The sequence below is a fragment of the Limulus polyphemus genome, unplaced genomic scaffold (genome assembly GCF_000517525.1).
Source record: "Limulus polyphemus unplaced genomic scaffold, Limulus_polyphemus-2.1.2 Scaffold878, whole genome shotgun sequence".
NCBI lineage: Eukaryota > Metazoa > Arthropoda > Merostomata > Xiphosura > Limulidae > Limulus > Limulus polyphemus.
This window is the reverse complement of record NW_013666488.1, coordinates 162,964-172,381: the sequence shown is the minus strand read 5'-3', so window position 1 is coordinate 172,381 and position 9,418 is coordinate 162,964.

Sequence of the window (9,418 nt, the reverse complement as noted above, 5' to 3'; positions counted from 1 at the left end):
AAGACTAGAGGGAAGGCAGCTAGTCATCTCCCCCCCCACCGCCAACTCTTGGGCTCTCTTTTACCAACGAATAGTGGGATTGGCCGTTACATTATAACGCCCCCACGGCTGAAAGGGCGAGCATGTTTGGTGGGACGGGGATTCAAACCCGCGACCCTCACATTTTGAGTCGAGATCCCTAACCACCTGGCCATGCCGGGCCAAAACCTAAGTTAATAAAAATAAAAATAAAATAGAACGTGCGATGGAATTTTAAAGTGTTTAAGCAGAAGTCAGGAGTATAGTGGGCGGTCAATAAATGTAAAGGGATCAATCTTTATATTATTTACGTTAGGTTTGTACAATTCTGTTAATAATGCTTCTTAAATTTATATTTTGTACATCTCTTGTTCTTACCCAATATTTCTATGTTTTCGAAGTTTGTTTAGTGTATTCATTTACATTAATAAAATTAATCTGTACTTCGTACAATGTGGAGTTTTAAGTTTATTCCATTGGGCAAGAACTTTTTCTGCAAAAAGACGTTCGAATGTAGGCTACCGATCATGTTGACTGTCTGAATAGCACGAATCCCTATGTATTGATCTGTGATACTATCGTTTTCGTCATCGTTAAAGTCAAGATTGTCTAAACTATCCGCCGTGTCTTTTATCCACACAGACGATGTCAAGTAACTTCTCTTAGCTTCTCCACTATAACTCAGTGAAGTTTCTATGTAGGCCTTATATGTGTACTGATTGCGAAGCAAAGAGTTCAGTTTGTTGTTCAGGTGTACATCAATTTAGGAAAATAGAGGATGAAGAAACAGATTGATAGGAGCAGAGATATCTTCTTCATATGTTTTATTGATTTCATCTGACTTAACGATCTATCTAAAGGATAATATTCTATCCACTGGCTCTCTTCAATTACGGTCTGTGTGGGAGGGAGAGAAAAAAATACCTAGCTCAGACTTTGTGCTATGACAAAATTTTTCATGTGGAAAGAGGGTCATGATTAATTGTCGAAAAAGTCTCAAATCGATCTTGAGTTTAGAGATTTTTGACACAGGGCCTTTAGGTCTCTTTTTTATATTACGTTGAACACTGTTTCACAAACTGCTTGGCATCATGAGTCAGGTTCTGGGCACAGAAGCTTTAGGTCTCTTTTTTTATATTAAGTTGAACACTGTTTCACAGACTGCTTGGCATCATGAGTCAGGTTCTGGGCACTGAAGCTTTGGGTCTCTTTATTATATTAAGTTGAACACTGTTTCACAGACTGCTTGGTATCATGAGTCAGGTTCTGGGAACAGGACCTTTGGGTCTCTTTATTACATTAAGTTGAACACTGTTTCACAAACAGCTTGGCATCATGAGTCAGTTTTCTGGGTTCCTTGCATTGCTTGTTATTTTCCAGCCTCGACAAAATATTTTCCTATGGCTAAGACTCTTTTTTTCCAGAAGTTTGATAGAAAGATGGCGTCAAATATTAAAACACTCTCATGGTGTCACAGACAACAAAAATGAAGGTTATGATTACTTTCCTTGCTTCAACTGAGTAGTCCAACCCATGTCGTCCTATATCGACTTCAATAGTCTGAAAACCTTTATTTAAAAACGTGTCTGTAATGATGCTTTGTAAATGCTTCAGTGATCATATTTCTATCTTGACCTTTAACTTGAATGATTCATGTCAGCAGTACAATAGCATTATCAACAATACTAGGCTCCACAATGTCTGTGTACACGAAGGGTGAATAAAATCCACCGTATAAGTTAACAGTGTATGGAGCTATAGTGAGCTCTATTATAATACGATTCATATCAAATTCAAGAAGTACTTACAGTACAGGACCGAGTGTTACGGAGGCTTTATCATTCACGTTCACGATTTGTCTTCGGGTTAAGGAATGATAAGTAAATTATGTTCTCTGTCTCGTTTAGGAAGTGATTCTTCTACTTAGTTTAAAATTCTAATTAAATCTTCGAGTTATTACAATGTAATTAATTTCAGTGGAAATCTCATGGTCTACAAAGTAAGAAATCTATGTCGTATATCAGGTGCATTATTCAACCTAACAGGATACTGTAATTCGGTCAAGGCAACTTTCCATGAACGTTCAAGTTCTGTAGGTCTCGGAAGATGTGGCATAAATCGTCATGAATATAGTATTGCTGGAAAAATAGTTCATAGAACTATTACTATGTAACGTCACTTTCAGTTTATCCATCTTAAATATATAATACTAGTGTTAGACTTAACATTTTATGATGACAGACGATTTAGATCTGATTGAGGGATCAAGTTATTAAATTTGTCAGGAGATCCTTTCCATTTTACGAAGTAATGTCTGTTTTTAACCTCTTCCTCTTTCTCATAGTATTTCTTCCACTGCATAGACGTCATCAATGAACTTGATTACTCATTGTAGTTAATATTCGTAAAATATTCCTCTTAAAAGTTCGCCAAAATAGACTTGCAGTTTGTAAGTTCGCCAAAATAGACTTGTAGTTTTTACACTGGGGGATTGCTCACCAATCTCTTGTAAAATGACGCTTCACTTTAATAATACGTACTTTATAAATCACCAAGAGATGCAAATTTACTTTGGTAGGGGTTGTAAATAGCCTTTCACACCACAGACTGATTGGAGTAATTATCGTATATTGATCTCACTTTGATACCGTAATGATACGATTGATTATAGGCTATGACCAGGTTTTTCAATACAAAGATATACGTAATTACCAAGTAATGAAAGGGTAGGAGCTACAAGTAATGGTATAAACCCTCCTTTCTGTATTAGAAGGTTTCTTTTTTGTTTAAATGAAGGTTTCTTGGCTCCCAACTCTTTTAATAATGACTTGTATCAGCTAGGTTTATGTTTTTCTATGTTCGCAATGGGAACTTTACCATTTAAAAACATTTAAATCACCTTCAGAAATACATTTTTAGCTTCGGGAATTATTTTTTAAATATATTTACGTTTTTCTTTAGTTTAGGTAATGCATGGAGCAACCCTAAGAGTCACGATAAAAAAAATGAATTGTGTTTGAAAGTATAAATCAATATAAGCCATTTGAAAACTGTTTATTCATACAATACTGTACTTCCAGTTAAATACAACATCTATTTTTTCCACTAAAATGATAATGTTTACTGCTATGATATAAACAGAAGAGAGTTGATGCTGGAAGTTGATTAACACGGGAATGTTCATTAAATTCCAAATTGTAAAATGAAATATTCAACAGGCCTACCAGGATGTCGGTTTTCTCTTTACCTCTCGTGTTCACTGTCGTGAATATCTTAGTATTCTCAATGCACTCCATAATTAGGGATAGTGGATGTTTTCATTTCTCTAGGTATATAATAAACGTAGCGGGTTACTCCTTCTAAAAAAACTGTGTGAAGGAAGGCATGAGAAAAATTAAAAAGAAAATAGCTCAGAAAGCAGAATAAAAGAGGATCATCAGAACTAATTCAGCACAACTGTCTTCATGCTAAACAACAACCTTTGTCTGCTCAAACTGCAACAGAGTGTGCTTGTCCCAAATAGGACTATACAACCATACAAGAAAATGCCTAAAGAATTAGATTTTTATGCTTAATCTATAGTCTTGCAAGACTTATAGATGCCTACTACTACCCCTTAACACTGGCGGCATCTGTATCCTAGAAATAATCACTCGAAAATGGTGGCTTAAACAAAACACGACTATATTTCCAGTGGCTAAACATGTAAATGTAAGTTCTTTAATCACATAAGGCCAGTGCTTCAGACAAAATTATTTTAGTTCTATCACGACCATAGTCATGTTAATCAATGAATATATATTCAGTGAAATATCAGCTTTTATTTTCCTTGGATATATATACAACAAACTTTCATTATCGGGAAACAGTTCTATCCAAAGGTGTATTTGTTCTAGAGTTTGTAGTTTCAAATCAATGAGTACAAATATAGTTAAAACCGCATAGGCGACGAAAATATCAAAAATAAATAATAGTTTGAATAAATAATCGCCAAGTTTTTATATATTTTTATTTAAAGAAGGATGACGTATAGAGCCAGCGCTCTTCGTCAGATCATACTGTTTACAACAAAGGCGCATGCGCAGAATTAAAAAACTTGGGTGCGTAGTATTTGGAATGTTGAGCGTAAAAATTCGAAGCAAAATTACATCTGTCATGAAAAGATAAGTAGATGGCAATTAAAATTTAAAGAAAAAATTGGAAAATTAGAAATCTGCGGGAAAAAAAGCGTTCATCTAAACCAGATGGTTGTATGGTTCCCAGATTGTAGAATAATCTCCTTTCCAGTCGTTCTCTTTTGTGAATGTTTGTTGAAGCACTAATATGTCCCAGAATCGAAAAGTCTTGGTTGTTGATGGTGAAATGTTTGCCTATAGGTGTATCTTGGTTCTCCACATTAATATGGTTTAGTTATCCTCGTGCTCGATCACCGAGTCGGTGGCCTGTTTGTACAATGTACAAACTATTGCGTCTATTGCAAATTATACAGTAAATGATAGATTCAGTGGTATTTATAAAGAACTGTCTTATGTCAAAAGTTGTGTTCTTTCCTCGTATGTATGCAGTACTATGTATATGTGGGCAGGTGACAAACCTGTTTCGTTTACATGTGTGTGTGTACTTGGAGTATCATTTCTTTTTTGTTTAACGTTACTGTGTACCAAGAATTCTTTTAGGTTTTTGTCATGTCTGTAAGAAATAATGGGTGAGTCCTTGAAAAGAGATTTAATGGTAGGATCTTCAGTAAGTATAGTGTAATTGTTTAGTTTAATATCTTTGATCTTCTTGTGGTCTGGTGGTATGTTAGCACAAGTGGAATACGATCGGTATGTTCTTCCTTGGTAGGGTTGAGTGTTTGCTCTTGAGTTTATGAGCTAGCTTTGGTGACTTCATCGTGGATGAAAGAATCAGGGTAGTATCGTTTAGATAAAAAAGGTTTCATGTCTTTGGATTTTGATTTATAATCGTTATCATCATTACATAGTTTGTGTAGTCGTAGATATTGTGAGTAAGGTATTGACTTTTTGTTACTGTGTTGGTGGGAAGATTCAGAGTGTAGGTACGTGTGTGAATCTGTTTCTTTGTAATGTACACTAGTGGTAAGATGGTTGTCTTGTATGTATATGCTAATGTCGAGAAAGGGGAGTGTTGTGTCGGACATTTCCCAAGTAAATTCTAAAGAGGGATGGAAAGAGGAAACAAAGTGTAGAAAAGTTTCCAAATCAGATTTAGGCATGGATGCAATCCCTAGTATGTCGTCAATGTACATCACGGGTACTTATCTATTGTATTGATTAAATACAATATTTTCGTTGTATCCAACAAAAAGGTTGGCAAAGGTGGAGCCCATTTTAGTTCCCATAGCGACTCCACAGATCCATTTGTAGTAGTTACCATTAAAAGTAAAGGTGTTAAGTGTAAGTAAAAGTTCAGCTAAACGTAGAAGTATGTGTGTGTTAGAAGGTCCAATACGAATTTTTGTAATGCAATTAAACCCTCATTGTGTAGAATAGATATGTACAATGATTTTATATCTATGGTAAAGATGTAGTGTTAATTACCAGTTAAATGTGTGTTCTTGATTAAAGTAATGAGTGGTGTCCTTTACGTGTGTCTGTAATTTTATGACAAATGGTGATAAAAACTTCATCAAGGTAACTAGAAGTTTGCTCTGTATGGCATCTGCATGCAGATACGATGAGTCGGCCAGGATGTTCATCTTTGTAGACTTTAGGGAGAAGATAGTAAGTGGCAGTTCTAGGTTCCTTTACAATCAGATTCTTGGCTGTAGTGGGTAATTAGTCAGCATAAATCATACCTTGAACCACTCCAGTCAGGCTCTATCTGATGATGCTTCTTAACAATAGCTCCATAACATAATTTCCATTGCAAGAGGCTCAGTCGTAAGGCTGTCCTCTTTAGTGGCTTTCATTAATGCACACGCTATTTAAAGATGAGAATATGACAGTTTCTCAGCGCACATTTCAACGCTCTAATTGTACACAAATCATAAGTATTGTGTCTTACAACTTGACTTGTATGTTCTCGTATGAAGGAGCATGAATATATATTTCATTCTCCAGCAGCTTCAGGTAAGTGATGGCTGAAAAACGTCATGGAAGCAAACTTGTGCATAGGTAATGGGTCATTTTACAGATAGAGATTCTTTTGCCTTGAACATATGGTGGCTTTTGACGCTGATATTTGGGTTTATAAATTCTGGCCTGTTACAAGATGCCACGTTTCTCTTACTCACTGTGGTACAACTTATTGCAGAACTTTTCATAGTGGCCAAAGATGATCCATATTATTTTGCTTTCCAGTGTCATTATGAACAAGGTATATATTTATTTTGGAATTATAACTCCCCGTTCTGAACACATATTTGTGATCTTAGTATATGCATTTTTTGCCTTAGAAAGGGCTGTTACATACCCTTCCCAAAAGCGATCAATTTTGCAATAGCGTCACTATACCTAAGAAACCATAAACAATGTCAAAATGTTATTGTGATACGTACCAAACTACTTTATATCGACTGTAGTTTGCAAGAGTCTTGGAGGTTTTGATACTAGCTCAACCCTATATTCTGTTAATCATGGAAGTTATCACACCTTAAATTTGTCAGTTCTCAGATATAAAGTATACATCAGTCTATGTTCTAATACCAGTCACTTTTTTCAACTTTTCGTAAGAGTTTAGATATAGTTTGCTGAACTTTATATGTTGAACATTTTTTCATCTACTGAAACTTAAATAAGTTATTGCTTATGATTGCCCTAAGGTAGTTTTCTATGTTTTCTCCTTTAGTTGCTTTCAGTATGTTATTTCAATATGTATTATTAATGATACTAGCTGATTTAATTTGTATATACTGATTTTACGTGTTTTCATAAAAAAAAAGTAAACGAGAAAACATAGAAGCATGTGATATACATTCTTGGATATTTTATACTATTTCATATGGTCTTTGTTGACCTTAGTATTGATGAGCAGACATTCAGAATTTTTTTAAGTTAGTTCTCAGATATAGTTCTAAATATAACAATTCGTAGCTGGATGTGTTGTTGGCTGTAAACTTCACATATTTCCACATGGGACAAAAAGTACTAGAGATAAAAAGTAGTGGTACTTCCAGAACATCTAAAAATATATTGTGTTCTCCTGACCGCTAAGTGGTTAGAGTACCTCTATTTAGGATCACAGGTGTGGGGGTTCGAATCCTGATAATTCCACAGAAATCTTTGTAGTTGTGATGCATACAAAATTTCTGATATAACACCTAACGACGGTCGGAGAATTCACTGGAGAAGAAGGTGTGAAAATAATAATAATGCACAAAATATAGACGAGAATAATAGTTTGAATACTTTTACCATTAGTAAACACATCTGCCTTGTCATTCCGTTTAAAGTTATGAAAAGTATTTCTCCAAACAATATTGCAAGGTATTTCGATTTGAATATTTATCCATTAAGGCACTAGCACACAACTATTTTGTGATTCTAATTTCATGATGTATATATATAACTGTAATGGTGGTCCCTGGGAAACCTTAGTTTCAACGCAAGCTGTCCATGATTCAGGGATAACGTGACTTAGATTCTTAAGTACTATAGCATTTTCCCCCATGAATGTCAGGATTGAAATTTTCACATTCTTCTACAATAACTTTAAGTCTTAGAACTCTAGGAATATTTGTATATAATAAATCATGAAATTTCACGAATTTAACATTTCCAAAAGCTTGTTATGACTTAAGTTAAAAGCCACGTTTATGTTTTAACATCCAGCACACTTAAACCTCCACAGTGTTTTGTTCAATGTGTAACATGGTAAGTATGTTTATGAACATCACAATATCATAAAAACGTTGTAATATTTCGATTGGTCATGTTGCATGTCGTTTCCTTAAAATGAAGAATTTGCAAAGTATAGTAGAAAACAAAATATATTACTGAATTCAAAGCATTTATCCTTTCAAAGAGAGTGTTATAACTCTCATTTCTGTTTTTATGAAAGTGAATTCCCACAACTTTAACATTACTTTTAGAAACACTTCTCTAACTAATTTATAATATATATCTTAATTCAACTATACTCACATAATATTCCAAAATGTTCGTGCAGGTGTTGAGCATTCACTATGACGTACCTTCAAAAGGATGACGTAAGGCCATAAACATTCTTTGATTCAGATGGAGGTTAGATGTTTCAGTTTTTGTTCTTGAAACGAGTAGGCAACCCAAAAACCTATACAACCAGCTTGGCTTGAGGTTGAACATAAGGAATGTTGGTACACCACTGATATAATGGGGTTTGAAATTGTAGTGATATACTAGGAGTTTCTTGATCCTTTGTCTCGTGAAAAATTGCTCTATCTTCAGCCTAAGAAATCAGATTGAAGTAAACTAGTCAGCCAGTAATGTGAAAACTTACACAATTTGTGTAAAAATATTTTGCTTGTTTGTTCACTTCTGTTTCTGTTTTCTTTTGCTGTACACAGCGTGGTCACAAGTAAACAGAAACCACCTTTTCAGAAAAAAAAATGAAATTTTTCAGTCATATTCACATGAATTGATATATTTATAATTTAATTAATATCTAGAAGATCTTAATTCTCCTCGTGGAGTTCGTTGGTCCTTTGGGGCATCTCTTCAATTTTAGATTGTGTGATTTTCGCCCACTCTTGCTTCAAAACTTGGAGTAGATTGCTCTTCGAAGTTGTTTTTTTTTGGTTGTTTCTTGACTTGCCGGTCGAGTATAGCCCAAAGGTTTTCGATGGAGTTCATGTCAGGAGATTGACTCGGACAGTGCAACTTCTGGATACCATTTTCTTCCTGCCACTTTTGGGTGTTTCTAGCAGTGTGACACGGTGTTCCATCTTCCTGGAACAACGTTGCGTTCTTGTCCCCGAGGAATAAAGTGGCAAGAGTCCTTCCTCCAATATTTTTCACAAAATTTATGTTGCCAACGCACTCCACTAAACTCGATCTCCCACCAACCCAAACAGCTCCCTAAACCATCAATTGAGCCAAAACTCTTGGTGAGGCATTCTCCAGACCCATATCCTTCCACTGTCCGAAAATTGAGCGAATCTTGATTCGTCTGAGAACAATGCGGTCTTCCAAAAGTCTAGAGGCTTGGTCATCATATCACTTGCCCACTTCTTTCGTCTGACTATATTGGCAGGTCTTAATAAGGGATTCCGTCTTGTTGCTCTGCAACGATAACCCAATCTGTGGAGAATCCGTTGAACAGATTTCGGGCTCAGCCCACCAATTTTGGCCACTTCTGCAGTCGTTAATCTGGGATCCATTTCGATGCTCCTCTTGACAGCCTTTTTGTCCTCTCTGATGGACCAGGACGACCCGGACGCTGCTCAGTTGTTTCCTTGCCG